General features: G+C 60.0%; 1 protein-coding gene across 4 annotated transcripts in view; it reads left to right on the forward strand.

Annotated features, from left to right (window-relative positions):
* TCF20 (transcription factor 20) overlaps positions 1–20837 on the forward strand; it is a 189189-nt gene that overhangs the window by 14746 nt on the left and 153606 nt on the right. The window contains exon 1 of one of the 4 annotated variants that reach the window (XM_062202752.1): positions 6888–6929. The exons of the other annotated variants lie outside the window; for them this stretch is intronic. The gene's annotated coding sequence lies outside the window, so the exon portion shown is untranslated. Of the gene's footprint in view, positions 1–6887; positions 6930–20837 lie in introns of those variants that run through there. 4 annotated transcript variants of the gene reach the window in all.

The raw sequence follows: 20837 nt of genomic DNA on the forward strand, positions 1-20837 counted from the left end.
AAGCACAGTAGGACCAGGGCACAGGGGAGGCGTGGCTCTGCAGAATGGGGTGGGTACAGGAAGTATGAGGGAGGCCCAGTCTGCCCCTTGCTCTGAGGGCACTGGGGAGCCATTGAAGGTATGTGAGCTGGAGAAGGACCCAGTGGCACCATGGAGGGGAAGTGAGGGGAAGCAAGCGGGCTGAGGTGGAGAGACTGTGGTGCTGGCACCTGACCTTGGGCAGTGTGGCGTTAAAGGGGATGGACATGGGAAGTGTCCCAGGGCTGAGTGGGTGAGGCTGCTGACTGGGGGCGGCACTGCCTGTGAGGTCCCATGGTTGGCCATCTCAGAAGACCTCACCCCATCTGTGCTCCCCACTCAGGAAATGTCCCCATCCCTTTGGCCCCTTGCATCACCAGAACCTGGTGACAACCTGGGCTCTCTATGTCCCGTCGTGGTGCTGTCCCCAGATCATTTGATTTTGGTTCCCAGATTCCTTCCCAGTGTTGCCTTTCCCTCTGTCTATGTAGCCTCTGCCTGAGGCTCGGCCTTGCCTTTTTGGAGTTGGCCTAAGCTCCTGGTCTTCCCCTGGCCTCCTGCCCTTAGCATCACACGGCTGGACCATCCCTGCAGAACAACCAAAGGGATCCTTGCAGAACCTGAGTCCAGTGGCCACCCTGCTCATCTCATTCACTGACTGGGCGACAGAAGCCTGCTTGCCTCCCGACACGTCCAGGCTCACACGGAGCTCCTTGTTCTTGCTTTGCTCACTTGGTTGAGGTTTATTCCGTGCTGGGACCATGCTTGCAATGCAGGCTGGGAACTGTGTTGGCGGAAAGAGAATCAGTGCCCTGGGGTGCCGGGTCAGCTGAGGATATCTGAGAACCACAACACTGGAGCTGAGATCCAGAGGATGTGCGGGACTGGAGAGGGTGTTCCAAGGAGAAGGAGGGGGTGCAGAGCAGAAGGCCTGAGCCAGGACGGAAAGGGACCCTTTGGAAACGTAGGGCCCATGTCAGGGTATCCCCTTCTTGGTACCCCACTGCTGGCTGCATCCCATTGTCCTCGGATCGTGGTTTGGGAAGGGCAGGTAGCAGGGCTGCTCCTGGGGCTTCTGGGATAGGTTGAGGTATTGGGACTCCATATTTTTCCTAAAATCTAGCTTTATTGGGGCTGGTGCTGTGGCAAAGTAGGCTAAGCCTCTGCCTGCAGCGCCAGCATCCCATATGGGCTTGGGTTCACGTCCCAGCTGCTCCTCTTCCAATCCAGCTCTCTGCTTGTGGCCTGGGAAAGCAGTAGAAGATGGCCCAAGTGTTTGTGCTCCTGCACCACATGGGAGACCCGGAAGAAGCTTCTGGCTCCTGGCTTTGGATCAGCTCAGCTCTGGCCGTTGCAGCCACTGGGGGAGTGAACCAGCAGATGGAAGACCTTTCTCTCTGTCTCTCCCTCTCTGTGTCTGTAACTATACCTCTCAAATGAATAAATAAATCTTGTAAAAAAAAAGCAGTTTTATTGATGTATAATTCACATATCAGGAAGTTTACTTTTTTATAAAAAATTAAAGATTTATTTATTTGAAAGAGTGTCAGAGAAAGGGAGAGGAGAGAGGAGAGATTTTCCATCTGCCTGTTCACTCCCCAAATATCCCACAATATCCAGGGCTGAGCCAGGCTGAAGCCAAATGCCAAAAATTTCATCTGAGTCTCCCACATGGGTGGCAGGTGTTCCAGCACTTGGGCCATCTTCTGCTGCTTTCCCAGGCACATTATCAGGGAGCTGAATCAGAAGTGGGGCTTCAGACATCACAGGGCAAACACTTCCAGGTCCACAGGGCTGCCCTCCTCCCCTTGCCCCCCAGGCTCTGTGGAGGCTGTGAGGGGAAACACTAGATCCTCTCAGAGGTGACCACAGAGAAGCCACCACCTGCTGAATGCCTGCCGTGAGTGACACTGCCGCAGCCACCACTGTGACAGACCAGCCACTTCCGCCGGCCCAGAGGTCAAGCCCAAGGCTCACCCAGCAGGCGGCAGGAGCGGAGGACATGCCTGTGCTGCGGGAGGGAAGCCTGCCAGGGCAGCCGCAGCCCCCTCGGGCCAGGCCCTCCCACGCCCTGCTTATTTAAACTTTTCTGAACTTTCCACAGTTTGTAAGTTGAGCTCCTATAACTTCAAGAACCAAGGGAAATGTTAAAAAACAAAACCCAACCACAGCCGCTGGCTGATTCAGCTCAGGCACATGGGGGACTCTGTCTCTCTCTGCCCGGGCTGGGAGTTGGGCTGCACACACAGGAGGAAGGCTCCGGAGGCCTGCCACGTGGGCTATCACTTCCCCCTGCAACTTCTGGGCTGGCATGGCCCGTCACGTCTCTGCCTGTGACTCTGATGTTCGCTAACAGGAACACATGCCAGGGGCTCTGGGCCACGGCAAACGTAGTGAGACACAGCCTTTGCCCTGGGGGGCACCAGGCACACGGTGAGAAGGGGGGCTTGGCAGTTCCAGGAGGGGGGTGCAGCTGCAGGTGAGGAGTTGGGAACTGTCCTTCAAGGAGGCTTAGGGTTTCAAGAGTGCGCCAGGACGCTCCAGGCCAAGAGGACAGTGTGTGCTGAGGGCAGCCCACGGTCAAGGGGCCCACGCTGGCTGCAGGCTGCTCTCTGGAAAGGGGAGAGACGCAGGAGAGAAGCTGACGCTGACTGCTCCTGGGGCCCCGGTGCCTGGCCGTCAGCTTCCCTGTGTTGCTTCTGAGGCTGACGGACCCTCCAGGTCCCTTCCACAGCCTTGCCCTGCCCCTCTGTCTCGGTTCCCCACGCCCTCCCCTCAAGACCTGCTGGCTGCTCTCCCAGGAGTCGGTCTGGGTTTTTTGCCTTTGCAGGATTGGGCCTCAGGCTTGCTCCTAGCTCCCGCAGCGCCCCAGCTGGGCCTGCCACCCGCCACCTGCCACCCGCCCACGTGGACCCCCCTCTGCCCCTGCTGGCGCCGAGTCGGCTTTGGCAGGCTCTAGGCCCCGAGGCCTCTCAGCTCACTGATTACACAGCAGCAGCCGGTGGGCTCCCGAGCCAGAGCGAGAGATTTATTGTGGTTTTTAGGGGGCGTTTAGGAGCCTACGTGATAATGTCTGTGAACGCACTTTGTAAACTGTAACGGGGGAGTGCCACACACACGTGGGGCTGAGGCTAGGACTGGGAGCCCAGCCCCCAGGTGACATCCTGGGGCTCCGCTGGGATGCACCCCCAGGCCTGGGGGTGGGCAGGCAGGAGAAGCCTTGCTGGGCTCCAGGGTGGGTCCCTGGGCCTGCAGCGCTGTCTGTATCACCAGGCAGCCCTGGAATGAGCTGTGAGCCAGAACATTGCCCAGGTCCCTCCCTTGCCCAAGAAGCCTTGTGGCACTGCATAGCTAGCGACACGTTCTGGGCTTCAAAGCAGAAATGACTCCCAGCCTCCTGGCCCCTGCTGCGGGGTGACAGAGAGAACCAGGGCCAACAGCTGGACCGGGCTGTCTCCCAGCAAGGGGGGCCGCATCCTTCTGGCTAAGCGTTGCCATCTGAGGGCTCTCATTCAGGGGCACACAGTTGTTGAGCACCTACTGTGCATTGGCACTGTTCCAGATGCTGGGGTTAGAGCAGACAGACCTGTGGGGGAAGGGGAAAGCTGATCAATCCACTGGTGAATACGGGTCGTTTTAAACAGTGATCATCGCTACAGAGGGAGTTACACCGGGGAGCCAGGACTACTGAAGCTGTGGGTGTTGGGGAAGGCCCACCTGAGGGTCCATCGTCCCTCGCTCCAGAGGCCTTGGGAACACGCCTGGGCCTCGGGAGGTTCAGCTGATCCCCTGACCACCTGCCAGTCACTGCTACCAAGGCCTGTAGCCGAGGCAGCCTTGGGGCTCCCAGACCTGCCCCTAAGGAGCTGCCCTGGGTCAGGTGTCCCCATCTGGCCTCTGCTGGGCTGTGGCCGAGGTCTCTGGCTGAGCTGCCTGCATTTCATCCTGGAGCTGGTGAGAGGCGGTGGGAGGGCGCATCACAGGCACAGCGTGAAGAGGCGGCTGCTGCAGGTGCTGCTGGGCCGTTTTACAGCTGAGGAAACCGAGGTCTGCCAGGGACCCCAGCTGGCAGAGCTGGAATCTGAACGTAGATCTGAGAATTTTCTGAACTAAAACCCAGGCCTTGTGATCTCCCGGGGAGAGAACAGCCTCTCTGAGCCCAGCACTAATTTTTCTTTGAGTGTTACAGGTGCCAGGCACTGTTCTAAGGGCCTGAGTTATCTCACTGAATCCCTAGCACAGTCTGATATTGCTATTGCCCCATTTTATGGACAGGGTATCTGAGGCTAACTGAGGTTAACTAACTTGTCCCACACCACATCGGCTGCTGTAGTGGAGCTCCTCGGGGGGGACCCTGTGAAGCCCACCCAGGCTTCTACCTGCTCCCTTTCCTGTGTCCGGCATCAAGGTTGTGAGTCCTGAGACTTAGGACTGCCAAGTAGTCTACGTGCGCCGTCCCGTGTCAGCCTTATTAGTCTTAAGCCAGTAGGGCTTGTCATGCATGACGTGCCCCTGTGCCTCCACAGATAAGGAGACTGCAGCCCCAGGCTGGTGCATCAGAGCTGGGCGTGGGGAGGCCTGCCTGCCCCAGAGCCTAAGCATTTATCCTCCTGGCTCTCCCCGCTCCTCACTAGTCTGCGTCTTATTTGTGCTCTCAAAAGCCCATTGAGGCTGGGGTCATTCTCCCAGTTCACAGATGGGCACACTGAGGCCCAGGAAGGTGGGATGTGGCTTGTGTGTGGTTGCGGCTCTTGAGCTAGGGCTGCTTCCCGGCCCCCTCACTGAGGAGGGCACCTGGCTGGGCCACTGTGGGGAGGGTGTGTTTGAGCTGGGGACAGGTGACTGGCACCTGGGCAGCTTGTGCAAAGCTTCAGGGGAGAGATTCCTCTGGAGCCAGCTCCGGGATGCAGGTGCCTGTCTCTCTCCCACTCAGACCAGTCTCACCTGGGCTCAGCTCTGGGTCCAGTCCTAAAGGGTTTTCCCTTCTCTTCGGGGAAGGCCATGCAGGTTACTGGCTTAGTGCCATACTACTTTTGTGACCTTGGCAGGGTCACCCCCTCTGAGCCTGTTTGCTGTCTGGGATCCGGCTGAGTCTGTGACATTGCCAGGTTTTGGTAAGATCTGTGCAGTGTCTGATGGCTGGGAAGGGGCAGCTCTATCCCAGCTCCCCAGGAGGCAGCAGAGTGGGAGGGCGCCTGAGCCATCTTCCCTGGGGCCTGGGGTGGGACATCTGGGCTGTCCTGTCCCCTTTCCTGCCCAGGGGCACTAGCCAGCTGCTGCCCTCAGACCGGGTGGCCCGGAGGTCCGGCCATGACCTTGCAGGTGTCAGGGACGCACAGCTGGACCGCCCCTCCCCTTCCTGGACACCCTAGGCGGATCGCACCTTCTGGGAAGGATTTGATGCCAACCTGAGGGCAGTGGCAAGCGAGGCCCAGGAGTCTTGGCAGTGGGATTAAGGTGGAGAAAATTGAAGCGTGGAAATCACTGGCTTCTTTGGTTGGAGGGAGCTGCCCTGAACGAACATTTGGGGCTTTTAAAATGCATGTCAGCTGTAGGGACCAGCGCCTTGTGCCCGCCATGGCCCAGGCCTCCTCGTGGAATCCCAGTCCTGGCCCTTCTTCTTCAGTTGCCGCTCAGCCAACACTGAGCGCCTACTGTGGGCCAGGCCTGGAGCCAGGATGGAGGAGCAGGCAGCCAGAGAGCAGCAGCCCTGTGGTGAGCACGCCGCCGCAGGCCGCGGTGCCAGCCAGCGAGGAAGCAGGCAGTGGGGCAGGCGCCACCACCTCCCCCTAGGGCTGCGGGCGGAGAGGGAGGCTTCCCAGAAGAGAGGCCTTCAAGGGTGGGGTGGGCATCCCACGGAGAGGGAGCCGCTGGGGCACTGGGGCATGAAAGCTTGGTGCAGGACTGAGAACACAGGCCTGGGGCGGGCAGGTGGGTCTGGTGCCCACAGTCAAGACGGCTGCAGAGCAGCAATGCCCGAGGGGGATGTCCGAGCCTCTTTTTGCAAACTGAGAGCCGATATGTGGATTTTCATGTGAAAATTCCTGGTTTTTAAATGATGGGAATTAATTCTAATTAAAAACAAAAAATGCTATGGTGCCAAACCAAGCATGGCTTCAGGCTGGAGTGGGCCCACGGGCCAAGAGTTTCTGATCTCTAGTGGCGGGGTTGACTGGAGCAAAAGGGTGGTGCAGGCCGGAGTGGGGGGGGACTGTGCCGGGGAGAAGGTAGGGCAGGGTGGGCCGCTGGGGTGTTTGGAAGGCGTGGGGTGCGGCGGGCCGGCGAAGGGGAGCTGGCCTACCCCCCGCCAGCGGCGCCGGTGCGTTGGGGGCTGGGCGCGGGTGGGCGGGGGCTGGAGGCAGGGCCCCCCCCACCCCAGCCCGGCGCGCCGCGGCCGCCCGCCGCCTCCATCCGGGCCTCTCCCCACCTCCCGCCCGCCCGCCCCCGCCCGCGCCCCTCCCCCGCCGGCGCGCACGGCTCCCGCCGCCCCTCCTCCGCCCGCCCGCCCGCCCTCCGCCCGCTCTCCCCGGCTCCCTCCCGGTCTCTCTTAAGTGCCATCGAGGGGCGCCGGGAATTGCAGCCAGTAAATCGCGTCCCACTACTCAGCAGCGGGGCCACCGCAGCGGCGCCGCCCGCGCCCGCCGGGAGCCCGCGCCGCCCGGGCGCCTCTCCAGGGCCCGCGAGGCCCGCCCCCCACCCGGCGCGGCGCTGCGCAGGGCCTGCCCCCGGGCCGGCCGGGGCGCGCGGGGCCCGCGCTGGAGGCGAGGACGCGGCGGCCGCGGGGCGCACGGCCCGGAGCGCGCGGCCCGCGCCCCCGCGCGCCCTGCCCGCGCCCGCGCCCCGCGCTCCGGAGCCCGGCCCCGCTGCCCGGGCTCTCCTGCGGGACCGATGCCGGCCCTCCGGCCGCCAGGGTAAGGGGGCACCGCGGGCGCGGCGGGGGCGGGGGGGTGTGGGCACCCGTCCCGGGACCTGGTGGCCCGCCCAGCGCCGGCGTCTGGCACGTGGGGGCGTCTCAAGTTCCCTCTGGAGGCCGGACAGGTTGCGAGAGCGCGGGGGCGTGATGCTCAAAGGCTGGCACTTACTGCGTGCCTACTGTGCGCCAGCCAGGACCTCCTCTGCATAAGTGGGGGTGTTTGTCCCCATTGTACAGATGAGAAAACGGAGGCTAAGAGAGGGCAAATAGCTCGCTCAGGGTCCCCAGTCAGGAAGTGTCCGAGCCAGGATTTGCCCCTGGGGCTGCTGGTGGTGACAGCTTTGCTCTCCCCTCCAGGGCACACACAGCAACAGAGTGAGCTATGAATATTTCATTGTCGAAAAGAAGAAAAAAAATCTTCCATTGTCCCACCCCCATAACGCAGCCACTGTTGGCGTCTGGGTTTTCCGTTTCAGCCTTGTTCCTTCTCCTCCTGTGGGGTCAGTTGGTGCCCTCTGAGAGGTTTTAAAGAAGTCTGAGCTCCTTGGGGTCTGAGTCTCAGCCTAGGAAGAAAGGGACACTCCCAGGTTACAGAGGGGATTAGAGGAGACCTGGGAGGCAGCCCTGCAGGAGGGGAGGGGGGAGGTGGGGCGGGCCTGGAGCCTGGGTTCGGGGTCACCTCTTAAAGCAGGGATCGTGTGCAGAGTCAGGGCTGGGGCTTGGGCCTGGGGGGTGGGGTGGGGGCAGCCTCCCATGTGCTTCCCGCAGAAGGGCTCTGTCCAGCATCAGGGGCCTGCCTGGCCCCACACCCAGCCCTTGCCAGGCCTCTGCTTCCCCTCTGCCCAAGCAAGTGAACTCCCTCCAGCAGGAGTCTAGCCCTGCTCAGAATTTTGAACCCAGAGCCAGCATTTGGGGCCTGACTTCTTCCAAGCCCAGGCCTGGGTTTGGGGGCCTGCTGGGACCTTCCCAGCCTCCTAAGTTTAGCATCAGGCCCAATTCTGAATCCTCCTCCAGGCCTGTGATGTCACTGCCACCCAGGACCCAAACCCGAGACTCCAGCCCATGGCCTTCTGTGGCCATCGTCTTGCAACACCATTACCAGAGCTGAGCTTCCGAACTGCTCAGCCGTCCATGAACCTAAACTAGGCCAACTCCTCAGCTGTCTCTTGAGACTGGGCTTGCCCGTGGTCTGCCCTGCCCATCTCTCCAACCTTCATCTGCCGTGAGCTGATGTCCCCTGGTCCTAGGGGTCCTCCCCACACACCTCCTCTCTCGTGACTTCCAGCCCCTACGCTGCAACATCCCTGGACTTCTCTGTGGTCCTCCCAGGGAGAGGCAAACCCTTCCATTATTGCTCTCAGCATGGTGGGCCGCTTGGGAGCTGCCCTCCGCCACTGCACTGAGGACGGGGAGCTGTGTCCCCAGGCCCAGCATGGCTTCCCTGGCGACCTCTGAGGAATGAATGTTGGGCAGTCTGGTAGAAGCAGAGCATCTCAGCTCCTGAGAGCCCTCAGGAGCAGAGTCAGTCTCCTGCCTCCCGGGGGTCTCCTGGGCTGAGGGGCTTAGGATTTGCTTTGCTCCCAGGTACCTGCAGGACTTGACCTGCAGCCGTCCAGTGCAGAGGCCAAGGTCCTCGCCTACCTGACCAACCGAGGGCAGTGCTCAGGTGGGGGGCCCTCCCTGCCCTGTCTGAGGGGCCTCCAGCCCCTCTCCCCATCAAGCCCACCCCCGATGTCCTCCTGGGAAACCAGGAGAGTTATGTCAGGCCCTCTGGCCAAGCGCCAGGGCTCCCCATGGTACTATAAATTGACCTGTCGGGAGAGGGAAGAGATTAATGTCCGCCATCTTCATTAGCGCGTCCCCCGGGGTGACGGCGTCTGCCCTGAGCTGGCTGATTGGAGAGGGTGTGAGTGAGTGGGGGGCTTGGGGGCTTCACGCCCCCACCACAGAAAAGGCAAGGGGCAGAGGCCAGGGCCCGCTGGAGAGCTGCGGCCTCCTCCCACTGCTAGGAGGGCCGTCCCTCTGGCCTCTGCTCCTGGCAGCAGGCGTGCGCTTTGATGGAGGACCTGTGTGCTAATTGGGAGCAGAGACGCTCGCCCCACAGCTCCGCGGGGCTCCCAGGCTGACACCGCCTGCTCAGCGGCATCTGCGGGGCCTTCATTAGAGGCTTTTCCCCTGACCAGAAAGGAGCCTGCTGCGGGCTGGAGCGGGGGGCTCCCTCCTCCCCTCCCCCTTCCCCTCCCTCCCCTCCTTATTGCGTTGATGATGGGGAAGGAGGCAGCTTTGGCGTGTGCAAGAGATGGTGAAGGATTGCAGGCTAGCTGAGTTTGAGACCTTGTGCGTCCTCATGACTGTGTGTGACCTTGGCTTGGGGCCTCGGCTGCTCTGCACTTGAAGGCCCTTGCCTGTAGAATGGGCATGGCCGTGCCCCTCAGGGCAGGGTGGGGTGGGGTGGGGCGGGGCGGGGATGGCTTTCGTGCACTTGAAATGAGGATAGGGCAGAGGCTGAGGCTGGGGCACAGACTCACGTCCAGTTGCCCAGCTTTGAAACTGGGGACTCCCTGGGCCCTCCAAGCCTGCTTTCCTTGACTGGTGATAGCTGTGGGCCAGGGTTGGTCTCATGCATTCGGGGTGCGTTTGGTGGACAGAAACGGCTGCTGGGCCGCCGTGGGAAGTGACTGCAGCAGCAGGTGGGTGGGCACTGGTTTGTCATTTGTTCACTCACTCCTTCACCTACGACAACCTCCTGCACAGAAGCCTTGTCCCACAGAAGGGGTCCAGACGTGGCTTTACCTCTCCATAGCTCTCCTGAGGCGGCAGACCCAGAAACAGATGGGGGCGGGGCTGAGGGCCTCCTAGGGCCCCTAGAAAGGAGTCTCCCCTCCTCTGGGGTATCTGGAAGGTGCCAAGGGGACCATCGAGGCAGAACTGATGGTCTTGTTTTTGTTTTTTGTTTTTTTTTTTAAGATTTTTTTTATTTGAAAGGCAGAGTTACAGAGAGAAAAGGAGAGGTGGGGGGATTTCGATCATCCATCTGCTGCTTTACTCCTCAGATGGCTGCAATGGCTGGAACTGGGCCTGTCTGAAACCAGGAGCCAAGAACTTCTTTCAGGAGCTTCACGTGGGTGCAGGGGGCCAAACTTGGGTCATCCTCTGCTGCTTTCCCAGGCACATTAGCAGAGAGCTGGATCAGAAGTGGAGCGGCTGAGGCTCGAACCAGTTCCCATATGGGATGCTGGCATTGCAGGCGGTGGCTTTACCCGCTATGCCACAATGCTGGCCACTGTAGTCTTCTTCTTCTTCTTCTTCTTCTTCTTCTTCTTCTTTTTTTTTAAAGATTTATTTTATTTATTTGAAAGAGTTACAGAGAGAGGTGGAGACAGAGAGAGAGGTCTTCCATCCACTGGTTCACTCCCCAGATGGCCGTGACGGCCGGAGCTGTGCCGACCCAAAGCCAGGAGCTTCCTCCAGGTCTCCCACGCTGTTGCAGGGGCCCAAGGACTTGGGCCATCTCCCACGGTCATCCCAGGCCACAGCAGAGAGCTGGACTGGAAGAGGAGCAGCCAGGACTAGAACCGGCGCCCATATGGGATGCCGGTGCTTCAGGCCAGAGCGTTAACCTGCTGCCCCACAGCCGCGGCCTCTGTAGTCTTTTCTTAAAGACCTGATGAGGGGGGACCCTGATAGTCACTGAGTTCCTGGCCTACTGGGTCCCCTAGACCAGGCTGTTGACAGGGTGAGCAGGGGACCTTTGCTGAGCATGCAGAGGTTGGGTCCCGTCCCCAGATCCACGCTTGTCTGCCCTGAACGTCATTCAGGCATCCTGGGGCAGTGCGAGGGGTGCAGGCCGCTGACACCTGCAGTCTCTACCCTTAAGTGTGTGCCTCCGACCGGGCTCCACGAGTGCCTGGCTGGCCAAGGGTCTGCTTGCTGCTGGGGTGGGCAGCAGCCAGGCCAGGACCACCCCGTGGATGCGTCAGTCTCCTTTGGGCTGTGCTAGTCCATTGCTGAGGGTCGCTCTCTAAGGCATGTGGTTTTGCTTCCTCCAGCCTCAGTTTCCTCATTTGCACAGTCAGGATCACACCATGCTAAGTGCCTGGGTGATGTGGAGTGGAAGCAGAGTCAGTACTGGCCTCAGGCAGCTGCCACAACTCCTAATGTGGCTCTGCCGACAGTTTGCTGCCCAGAGGACCCTGGCACGGGCTCTCTGCAGTCCCAGATCTCTCCATTACCAGGCAGGAGGTGCCAGGTGCTCCCTGTGCCCTGCAGGATGTTTGAACAAAAAGCACTCATTTTTGGAATCTGAAACCCAAGCTCTAAGTCCTGGTTCTGGGGCCGTTCAGCTGCGTGGCCTGAGCATGTCACTCACCCTCTCTGTGTCTCTGTTTTCTCACCTGGAGCTGCCGTGAAATATTCTAAACTGAAAACCACAGTGCAGACTGCACGGACCAGTAAGTGCTCACCTCCTTTGAGCACTGGATCAGGAATGGGAGTCCTGGGTGGAGCCCCTGCGGTGTGGCCTCCCTGGTTGGCTCTGGTCCAGGCTCTTTGGGGGCATCTGTTAAAGGGGCCGTGACATCTGCCTGTCTCACCCAGCTCTTCTGGGAATGAACAGATGTAGGGGTGGGGAGAGAGGGGCTGCTCATGGCGGGGGGGGGGGGGGGGGGAAGGGCTCCAAGGGCTGTATGCTTCTGGGAAGAGCCCAGCCCCCACCCCTTGCAGGTGACCTCCTGGGGCCCAGGGTCCTGTCTGGAAAATGGGAACGGACAGCCTGGTCACTGGGGATCTCTGAGCCGCTCAGTGATTTCTGTTTCAGGGAGTTTTAGCCATTCTATTTATAATGCATCCGAATGGACTCCAGCCCGATTTAATACGAGCTGTGCTGAAATCTCCTGTCATCTGGACTTTAATATATTACGATTGCCCTTTGGAAGTCACGTGTTGAGAGGCAGATGATGAAGAGGTGCCTATTGTTGCCGCCTCGTGCTGTGCCCAGCCCGTCCCGCCTGGCAGCCTCAGTCGCAGGAGCTGGCAACATGGCTGTCTCTCCGCCTTCCCCGAGCAGGCAGGAATCACTAACGCGTTAGCACTTTCATTAAGCCTCTCGCCAGCCTCCCCACCTCCCTCCCGGGCCTCCTCGGTAATTATTTTCCCAGCCTTTCCACTCGCAGCCCCTTAGCGAGCTCTCTGGGATTGGCCGAGTGGTCCCCCAGGCTGGGTTGCTGGGCTTGGGCTCTGCAGAGGGCCCCCTGGGCACCTCCCTCCGACTTTGCCATTTAAGCTTTGTGTCCCGCTGAGGCCTCTGTGAAAATGCAGATCTGCTGCCTGCCAGGGGTGACTGTTAACCCGTTATTACACAGCTGCTTGGCTCTGGCTGTCTCCTCGAGAAGTTTCTCAGGCCTCTCTCCTAGGCTATCCCTGGGTGGGCACCGGGGACCCAGCTGTAAGGGTGACAGACTCCCTTGTGCTGCACAACTGTGTACTCCCTGGATGCTGGGTGGGTAGCAGATCCTGTGATGTGTGTGGGGCATGTGGAGGCCCAGAGGGAGGTGAGTAGGGTGGGACTCTGGCTCTAGCTGGTTCTCTTCCTGAGAGCACTCCCCCTGCTGCCCAGGGTGAGCATGACACCCATATGGGCCCAGGCTGTCAGCCTGGCCACGGTGATTGGTTGAGAAGTGGACATGTGTCCTGTCTGAGCCAATCAGAGGGTTCCCTGGAACTTTGACTTAGAGCTGAGTATGCAGACTGAGACCCGCTCCCTAGGCCCTGGTTGAACCTAGAGACTGAGTGTGGCACTGCTGGCGGACCTTTTCCACAGCCATGTCCCAGATGGACACTCTTGGATATATGATTACTATGTGGAGAGGGGCAGAGCTGAGGTGGAGGGACTGTGGGTCTCTACATCCAGCGATGCCTGAAGCCACCCCTGGGATTTTCAGGTACATGAATGGACATGTTCCCTCTTTTTGCTTATTTTGAGTTGTGTATCTTTGGCTACCAATAGATTTTTGACGAATGCAAGAGATGAATGAAGCAGGATTTTATGAGAGAGATGACATTTTGAGTTGGGTCTTGAAGGATGAATAGGAGTTCATCCAGCTGGGAGAAGGAGGACTAACACTCAGGAGGAGGGAAGGGCAAGGGCCAACGGTTTGGAGGGGTGAAAGTGCAGCATGTAGGGGAACCATCGGGCCACTCTGTGGCCCCAGGATTTGTAAACAGAAGTGACAGAGGAGGTGGAGTGGAGGTTCTGAGGGCTGGGGGAGTGGCAGGTGGGCTGGTCAGAGAAGGTAGGGGGGAGGTAAGTGGAGCTGGCAGCAGAGAAGGGAAAGGGAGGGCACTGTGGCACAATGCGGGTTTGGGAATCAGTGAAAGGGGGAGCCCCAGTGGCAGGACTGGAGAAGTAGTGAGGGCCAGATCCCGGGGGCCTCAGACCGGCGGCGGCGCCATGCAGAGTGGTCCTGCAAGTCCCGACGTGGCCAGATCGAACCGCGGGGTGAGAATGGCAGTCCATGCGTTGAGTGGACAGTGGGCTTGTGTGATTTACAGGCCGTAGAGTCCTGGCCTAGAGTACACAAGGACCTGAGGACACAGTCTGACCGCCCAGCCCCAGCTGTAGTGGTTGTGATGAGGGGACAGTGGGCAGGGAGCCGAGAGGAGCAGTTATGTGAGGTGAGGTGACCAGCTGGGGTGGGCGTGCAGGCACCTCTAGCTGGGGTGCTCCGGGAAGGCCTCTCCAAGGGAAAATGCTGGAGCGGAGACCTGGCCAATGAGCACCAGCTGTGGTGAGATCAAGGGGGCGAGCACCTCGGGCTGAGGCAGCTGCACAGGCCCTGGTGCAGCTCTGAGCTGGGCCTGCCAAGGAGCGGAGGGGAGGCCAGCGTGGCTGGAGTAGCAGGCCTGTGGGCCCAGGGAGGGTCCTGGGTTTTATTCTCCTTGTGGTGGGGAATCTTAGAGTGTCTTGGAGACAGGTCTGGAGACAGAGGGAGAAGGCAGTGAGGCTGGAGCCGGGAGAGTCCATGTGGTGTGGAGGGCTGGGGAGGGAAGAAACCCTGATGGGGCACCTGGAGGCATCTGGGGAAATGGGAGGTTGAAGAGGAGAGGACTAAGCTGGGGAACACCTGGGTGGAAGGCTCTAGAAGCAATCAGAGCTGGTGGTTAAAGCTGGGGTCATTTAAGGGGAGGAGAGATGGGAGCCAGGGCCTGGCCTAGGACCTAGAGAGAGAGGAGGTGGTTTTTCCTACCTGACCACCCGAGCCGTGCCGGGGTGTGCCAGGTGGGCCCAGCATGGGATATAAGAGTCGTTTGCTGCCCTGGACACAGCCAGCTTTTCCCTCCACTGCCGCCTCCTGCAGGCTGGAGCCAGCATGTGAGTGACGGCCTTTGCCCATGCTGAGCCACCCCCCGCAGTGAGGAGTTCACCCAAGCTGCTCTGTCTTTTTGTGCCAGCTGGTTTGCTTGGCTGGAAGAGGCCATGCCAGCAGGGCCAAGGTCACAGGCTACAGTCTGTACAGGTGGCAGGCTGGTTTCTGGGCCTGAAGGTGGGTTCCAGGATACTGCCTGTAGGCAGGGGAGAGGGTGGCTGGTCCCAGACCTTGGTTGCCCACCATGGGCAGGCCTGGGGGCTTGGAGCTGGGCTGGGGCTGATCTGAATGCTGGGAGCCACCGCCCTAGAGCTAGAACCCTGAAGGGCTTCCCGACAGCTTCTCCACGATCCTGCTGGTCTCTCGTTCTCACGTCTTGGGCCCTGCCACACAGTGGCTGCACGCGGAGGGCCCTGGAGCCCCCTCACAGCCACACTTTTGCCTCCTGTCTGAAACTCTTCTTCCCTCACCCCTGCTGCCTGCTCAGGGTCAGGGTCACTTCCACATCCTCTCTGCCAGTCAGTGTTCTCTCAGCAGATTATTCACTTACTAAGGATACGGGAGCCCTACTGGGCACCACACACAGCGCTGGGGATGAGAGAGGTGGACTGGGCTTGTGAATAGAGCAGCCCCAGGCCTGGCCCTCAGCTCCCAGCACGGCAGGCACCACAGCAAACAAAGGTGTGTCTTGTGCCGGGTGTGGGTGGCGCTGTGCAGGGGAGCTGAGGGATGCCAGGGAAGGGGTGGGTGGGCGATGGAGACTGGCGGTTGGGGGCGTGTATTCCTGACCCGAGGGAGGATGTTGCAGTTGTGGGAGGTGCAGTGGGGAGAGCAGGCCAGGTGAGGCTGCTGTCTCCTCTGGTTCCCTTATTCCCCATGCCAGGGGGGTGGGGGTGGGGAGGTGGACAGAAAGGGCCAGCATGTTTGCTGGAGGTGAGCTGATGTGGGCAGGACCCTGCGGGCAGGGACAGTCTCTGGTGACCATGGAGCCCAGATTCCAGGGGCATAGGCAGAAGTCAAAGTCAGGCTGGGCTATGGGCTCAGAGAGTGTGTCACCCTGAGTATTGTACTCTGCCAGACCTGAGACACAGGACAGGCGTGGAGCCTCAGGTCCAGGTTCATCCTTGTTGAGTGCCAGGGTGAGGGTCCCGTTAGATGAGGTGTGCGAAAGGCTAAAACACTCACTGGACAGACAGGACTAAGCCCATGTGGCTGGGGTCATGTCTGCCCCCCTCAGAGACTGAGACTGGTGTCCAGCATGGCACAGAATTGGAGGCCCGTGTACTCATCTGTACAATGGCGCAGTATCCCCTTTGTGAGGCCGCGCAGAAGCCTAGATGACTTGGGACCTAGTGAGCCCAGCAGCTGGCACAGAGCAGACGCTGGGTGTGTTGCCAGAGCCATTGTTGTGGATCCTGGCATTGGCTGAGTGTGTAACAGATGGGGCTGTTATTGATTCGAAGTCCTCATCCCTGCGGCCTTGTTGCCTGCCCCACCCCCTAGGCTGGTGCCTAATGTACCCAGTAGGTGTTTGTTGACTGGCTGAGTGAGTGAGTGAGCAGCCACCAAGTGGTCAGGAGGACAGGCCAGAGACCACACCAGCTCCTGCTCTGGGAGTTTGAGCTGCACCTAGTGGGCTGCCCTTGGGGATCCCAGCCATCCAGTTCCCCACGGACCCCTCATCAGGGCAGTCCTGGGACACAGAAGCTCTCAGAGCCTCAGTTTCCTCTTCTGTAAATTGGAGCTGTCAGCAGGCACAGCCCCCAGGTCACTACAGAGTCATGGACAGCTCCTCCTGCAGTAATCCTGGCCATAATGACATCATGTGATTTCCCAGGGCCACCCCAGGCCTTGGAGATGCAGGGGAGGTATTCAGGCTCTGGACAGAAGCAGGCGTCTCCCTGCCTCCAGCTGCCTGTTGCGTAGTAGCACCTGACTGTGCTGCCCCTTGCAGCGTCAAGGGTAACGTCACACTGAGGCAGCTTTGGCTGTCCGCCCCTTGGTCGGGGTTCCCTCTGTCCTGGAAGAGCCACTGTGGGGGGTTGATGTTCCTCCTGTGGGGAGGCCCCAGGCTGGCCCTGGCACATAGCACACAGTAGGTGAGCAGGAACGGCCTGATCCAGACTGGGCACCTGTAGACTTGGCTTCTGCTGCAGACCCTGTGTGGGCAGTGGCCTGCCGACAGTGGACAGTGTCTGCAGAGCAGAGCCGGGAGAGACACCTGGGAACTAGGTACCCTGCTCTCAGCTTTGCGGCACAAGAACCTGGTATGCAGTTTTTACACCATTTCCCTGTTGCCTGGGAAGCAGGTGGAGAGCCCTGGCTTCTTACAGATGGGGAAACTGAGGCCTGAGGGGTCCAAGCTCTGGGGGAAGCCAGGCACCTTTCTGCTTTGGCGTGGCCTGCACTCACGGTGCAGTGGCTGTGAGCCGGGCTTGTGCGCCGTCTGGGTGCTCCCCAGCCTCGTCAACCGTGCAACAAACCAGCTCTCGCCACTGGCCCTGTCTTAGAGATGCAGAAGCTACTGAGAAGGCAGAATGGTGGAGGGGGGCTTTGTCCTTAGTTGTTTTTTTCTTAAAGATTTATTTCCTAGAAAGGCAGAGTGACAGAGAGGGAGAGAGTAAGAGAAAGATCCCCTGTCTGCTGGTTCACTCCCCAAATTCTCGCAATAGCCAAGGTGGGCCATTCTGAAGCCAGGGACTTGGAACCCCACCCGAGTCCCCTACTTGGGTGGAAGGGGTCCAGGTACTTGGGCCATCTTCTGCTGCTTTCCCAGGTGTGTTAGCAAGAAGCTGGACTGGAAGAGGAGCAGCTGGGACTGGAACCTGCACTCTCACATGGGATGCCATGTTGCAAGCAGCAACTTAGCCCTCTGCACCACAGTGCCGGCCCCAGAGATAGAATACAGAAAAGTACACACGTCCTAAGTGCGCATGTGTAGACGAGTACTTTCCCTGTTCGTCTCCAGAGCTAGAACCTCCCCAGCACCCCAGGAGACTCCCCTGCCCTGCCCAGTCATCGCCTATCTGTTGCCAGCAGCATCTCTCTGGCACTTAGCAGTGGACCTCGGCTTTGTCCACTTCACGTAAAGGAACCACACTGCATGTCCTTACGTCAGCACTGCTCCGCGTGCATCGAATGTGCTGTTGCTTTGGCAGAAGGTGGCGGAACTAGGATTCGAACCGTCCTGCCCACTCGACGCAGCACTCAGAGAAACTGCCCTGCTTGTCCCCTCCTAACTCCTCCCCCTGGCCTGGCCAGTTCAGCCACATAGATGAACACTTTGTCCCCAAAAGCCCTGAGCTCCGTCCTACCTCTGGACCTTTGCACATGCGGTTCCCTCCTGCTGTCTGCCCTCACTTTCCTCTGCTTGGCTTATACCCTCAGGGCCAGCTGGAGTGTCACCTCCTCCATGGAGTCTGGAGGACCTTCCCCGGCGGCCAGCCGGGTGGGGCCCCCCGCTAGCTGTTACGAGGCTAGTTTGTGCTGCTCCCACACCGCCTGTGTCTTTGGTGCTGAATTACCTGTTAGGCGTCCGCTCTCCCGTTAGACTCCAGGAGGCAGCGATGGTGTCTATTGAACTCACGGCTGCATTCGCAGCATCATTCACTGATTCCTCCCCTCATCCTTCCAGTCATCTGTTCATTCAGCAAACACCGAGCGCCTGACGTGTAGCAGCCTCTTAGCTCGTATTTGTTGAGTGAATGGGTGGAGGAATGAGTGAATGAGCGAAGATCCATTTGCCTCTAAAGACCACACTTTTTTTTTTTTTTTTAAGATTTGTTTATTTATTTCAAAGGAAGAGTTAGAGAGGGAGAGACAAGGAGATCTTCCGTCTACTGGCTAACTCCCTGAATGGCTGCAATGGCTGGAGCTGGGCCTGTCTGAAGCCAGGAGCCAGGAGCTTCTTCTGGGTCTCCCATGCGGATGCAGGGGCCAAAGCACCTGGGCCATGTTCTGTTGCTTTCTCAGGCGCATTTGCAGGGAATTGGATTGGAAGTGGAGCAGTTGGGACTTGAACTGGTACCCATATGGGATGCCAGTGCTGCAGGTGGTGGCGCTACTCAAAACGCCACAGTTCTGACCCCGTGAGACCATACTCTTTCTACTGCTGTTCCTCTCTGGGCCCCCTCTCCCCAGTTGTGTGAAAGAGCCAGACCCACCGCTTCTGATTCTGAGGATGTGGGGCAGGTTGCCCAGGACGGGCCAGCTGAACAGAGAGGTAACCAGGCTACCTGCAGATTCTTCCCTGGACAGCAGTGCCTGCTGGAGCTGTGGCCCCAGCGCCTGGCAGGGCGCTGGCCTCCCCTGCAGCTACGGAGCCCTCTAAGGCCCCTTTGCACCTCGTGCAGGGCTCTGGGCCTAGGCCTGCCAGGCACCTGCCTAGGCCACTCAGCTCACTCTGACCTCAGAGCTCCAGGCTCAGTCTGCCTGGCCTAGAAGGGCAGGGGAGGCAGTGGGAACAGTGTGTGGGTGGGGGTGGGGCCCTGGCAGACCTGGGTTTGGGCCTGGTTCCACCCCTCCTGCTGCATGGTGTGGGTCTGCTTACTTCTCCACAGGCTGATTCTACAGCTAGAAAAGGAGAGTGCCTGTTTGCTCGTGCCCCGCGCTGTCCCTTCCCCGTGCTCTCTGCCCGCCTCCCCAGCGGGACTCACAGGGAGCACTCTCAGGGAGCACCGTGGGTCTCTGAGGCATCTCTCCAGGGCCCCAGCGGATGGGGCTCGGCGGGAGTGTGCAGCGCAAGGTGGCTCCGCGGCTTAGCGGCTTGTCAGCCAGGCGGGCGGGTGTCCTGGGGCCGGGTTTGATTAGTTCAGGTTGACAGTCGCGCTCCGCGGCGCTGCCGGGAGGGGAGCCCGTGATTACCCTAATGAAGCTTGAACGCAGTTTGTCATCCAAACAGCTGGTTCGGAGCTGCGCTGCTGCCAGCTGCCCGGCTCAGCCGAGCAGCCGCGCGCCCAGTGCTGCCTTAGCCCCAACGGCGCTGCCACCAGGGTGACCAGGGCAGGAGGCAGCAGCCCTGGGTGGGTGGTGAGGTGACCCCAAGGGAGAGGGCTGGGTAGGGGGGAGAGGGGGAGTCAGCAGGGCCTTGGACCTGTGGGGCAGGGTGTCTTCTCACAACACTCACACGACAGCCCTCCAGCCCTAGATTTCTCTGAAGTGGGCACTGGGGACCTCCCAGTTTTAAGTTCCTGATTTCAGACTGTGGCGTCATCTCCTCTGGGAAACTTGCCGATACCCAAAGGGCTGAGACAGGGGCCTCCACGGGCATGCGCTGCCCTCAAGGCAGACTCTACCCTCCACGGCCCTGCGTGGTCACTGAGAGTCCGCAGGGTTGTGTCTCATTCATTCACTCATTCAGTCCTCGTGTATTTAACGAGAATGCCCAGCAGTGGGCAAGCCAGTCACCCCCCTGCCTATGTGGAGTTTGTGGTCTATGGGGAGACTCTAGGGGCCTTGACCTCATCTAGGGGCCAAAGAGGGCTCTCTGGAGGAGGTGGCAGCTGAACACAAAATTGAGGAGACAAGAGGAGTGTGTTCTAGGCGGGAGGGACAGCATGTGCAAAGGCCCTGAGAGGTGTGGCGGGTATGGAGGCACATGGAGCACAGTGAGGGCGCCAGTGCTGCCCAGGAAGGGGACTGGTTTTGTACCCTGTGCTGGACAGATTTTCTGGGATGGTCTCTCATTTAACCTTTCAGACAGCGCTGGGAGGAAGGGTCATTGTTCCATGCGGGGACATTGAGGCCCATAGCAGCTCCAGCCTTTATAGATCCCCAGCCAGGGGGTGTCTTCTCAGCAGGGGTTGAGCCTGGAGGGGCCGCACAATGAGGAGGGGGTGCTGCGCTGAGCTGAGGCCCTTCCAGGGCAGAGGCGGGTAGGGAAGGGACCAGACTGGCCTCTGCCCTGGGTGTGTCTCCTGCTGCCCTGGGCCAGGGCCACGTGTGAGTCTGAGTCCATGCTCCTTCCTGCATCTACTAAGCTGCTTCCAGCCAGGTTGAGGCCACACTCCCTTTGTGGCTTGGGAATAGGGCAGGCAGGGGGAGGAAGTGGACTCACAAGAGGAGTGGGGTGAGCACTGGCCTGCAGCCCCCAGGAACCTCCTCCCCCCACCTCCCCCAGCCAGCCCTGAGCTGCTTCCCAATTTTCCTGGCTGCCGTCTGTGGCCGAGTCAGCCCCCACTCCCCTTTCTCCCTGCAGTAGCCGCCTGGCTGACCTTGCAGCTCGTACTGGATGTGTCTGCCCTGTTCCCACCACACCTCATTGTTTCCTGTCCCCTCTACTGCCCATGTCTCCCTGTTACCCAGCACAGCCCCTACACATCTGGCCCCAGCAGTTGTGACCTCTGAGGCTGAACCCCACTCCTTGCCTCACTGTCTGCTTTCCCGAATAACCACCAGCTCTTCCTCATGGAGGGGGTGCATGTCCTGTGCCATTCTCCCAGCAGGGTGTTTGGGCTGGGTACAGGCAAGGCCAGCCCTGGCAGCCTGAGGGCTGGGGGTGAAGACCAAGTGTGTGGCCCCGCTGTGGGCTGCGAGGCACTCCC

This window comes from Lepus europaeus, chromosome 10 (assembly GCF_033115175.1).
Source record: "Lepus europaeus isolate LE1 chromosome 10, mLepTim1.pri, whole genome shotgun sequence".
NCBI classification, from domain to species: domain Eukaryota; kingdom Metazoa; phylum Chordata; class Mammalia; order Lagomorpha; family Leporidae; genus Lepus; species Lepus europaeus.